This window comes from Mobula birostris, chromosome 1 (assembly GCF_030028105.1).
Source record: "Mobula birostris isolate sMobBir1 chromosome 1, sMobBir1.hap1, whole genome shotgun sequence".
NCBI classification, from domain to species: domain Eukaryota; kingdom Metazoa; phylum Chordata; class Chondrichthyes; order Myliobatiformes; family Myliobatidae; genus Mobula; species Mobula birostris.
The window spans coordinates 3,265,509-3,267,588 of NC_092370.1; the positions used below are offsets into that span (position 1 = coordinate 3,265,509).

At 57.7% G+C, this 2,080-nt stretch overlaps 1 long non-coding RNA gene across 1 annotated transcript in view; it reads right to left on the bottom strand.

Moving 5' to 3' along the window:
* The window catches only part of LOC140194400 (uncharacterized), a 24,281-nt gene extending 23,808 nt beyond the window's left edge, over positions 1-473 (bottom strand). Inside the window, exon 1 of the long non-coding RNA XR_011885233.1 lies at positions 172-473. This is a non-coding gene — a long non-coding RNA (uncharacterized lncRNA). The remainder of the gene's footprint in view (positions 1-171) is intronic.
* Positions 474-2,080: the final 1,607 nt, after the last annotated feature.

The following is a 2,080-nucleotide window of genomic DNA, read 5'->3' on the forward strand; positions in this document are numbered from 1 at the left end:
TAAAGATTCTCGACTCAAGATTGTTTAATTTCATTTCCAGGACGAAAGTGTGAAGGATGAAATAGTTGATATCCCAGATCCGATTCAGCGCAAACAAAAGATACACAATAGATAAATCAGAGAATATCAACAGTAAAAACACAATAAATATCAATACAAAACGTAGCTTACATTCAGAGATTGATTGTATGTCCACAAAGTGATGCGAGGCACAAGCGTGTCTGCAGATACGGTGATTCTGACGGGAAATAATAATGCCGTGGTGGGGATACGCCGACGTTGACTTCAATGCTGACCGGCAAAACTTGCGGTGCCGCTGGTGCCAAATGGTATAGGTCTCCGCCGTTCCTTCCGATTGCTCAACTGCGTGGAGAGGGGGAGCCTGCCTCTCCGGAAACAGCCTCTGCTCCATAAACCACTACAGAGAATGGATATACATCCGGAAATTATTGCTCCTCACAGACAGACATGAAACAAGAAATCCCAGGGATGAATAACAACTTCACAACCCCAGAGCGCCCTCCACTCCCACACAGAAACAGCAGCAAAAACATCGACACTCCCCTTCCCCTCCCCAACTTGTAGAGACATACACCCTCCCCTCCCCCACTTGTAGAAACATCGACCCTCCCCTCCCCCTCCCCCTCCCCTCCCCCAGTTGTAGAAACATCGACCCTCCCCCTCCCCCAGTTGTAGAAACATCGACCCTCCCCTTCCCCTACCCCACTTGCAGAAACATCGACCCTCCCCTTCCCTCTCCCCCACTTGTAGAGACATACACCCTCCCCTCCCCCTCCCCCTCCCCTCCCCCACTTGCAGAAACATCGACCCTCCCCTCCCCCTCCCCCTCCCCCAGTTGAAGAAACATCGACCCTCCCCTTCCCCCTCCCCCACTTGCAGAAACATCGACCCTCCCCTCCCCCTCCCCCACTTGCAGAAACATCGACCCTCCCCTTCCCCTCAAACACTTGTAGAAACATCGACCCTCCCCTTCCCCTCCCCCACTTGCAGAAACATCGACCCTCCCCCTCCCCCTCCCCCTCCCCCTCCCCCTCCCCCTCCCCCTCCCCCACTTGTAGAGACATCGACCCTACCCTCCGCCCTCCCCCACTTGCAGAAACATCGACACTCCCCTTCCCCTCAAACACTTGTAGAAACATCGACCCTCCCCTTCCCCTCCCCCACTTGCAGAAACATCGACCCTCCCCTTCCCTCTCCCCCACTTGTAGAGACATACACCCTCCCCTCCCCCCTCCCCCACTTGAAGAGACATCGACCCTACCCTCCGCCCTCCCCCACTTGTAGAAACATCGACCCTCCCCTCCCCCTCCCCCACTTGTAGAAACATCGACCCTCCCCTTCCCCCTCCCCCACTTGTAGAAACATCGACCCTCCCCGCCCCCTCCCCCACTTGTAGAAACAACGACCCTCCCCTTCCCCTCCCCCACTTGTAGAGACATCGACCCTCCCCTTCCCCCTCCCCCACTTGCAGAGACATCGACCCTCCCCTTCCCCCTCCCCCACTTGTAGAAACATCGACCCTCCCCTCCCCCTCCCCCACTTGTAGAAACATCGACCCTCCCCTTCCCCCTCCCCCACTTGTAGAGACATCGACCCTCCCCTCCCCCTCCCCCACTTGTAGAAACATCGACCCTCCCCTTCCCCTCCCCCACTTGCAGAGACATCGACCCTCCCCTTCCCCCTCCCTCACTTGTAGAAACATCGACCCTCCCCTCCCACCTCCCCCACTTGTAGAAACATCGACCCTCCCGTCCCCCCTCCCCCACTAGAAGAGACATCGACCCTCCCCTCCCCCCTCCCCCACTTGTAGAGACATCGACCCTCCCCTTCCCCTCCCCCACTTGTAGAAACATCGACCCTCCCCTCCCCCCTCCCCACTTGAAGAGACATCGACCCTACCCTCCGCCCTCCCCCACTTGTAGAGACATCGACCCTCCCCTTCCCCTCCCCCACTTGTAGAGACATCGACCCTCCCCTTCCCCTCCCCCACTTGTAGAGACATCGACCCTCCCCTTCCCCTCCCCCACTTGTAGAAACATCGACCCTCCCCTTCCCCTCC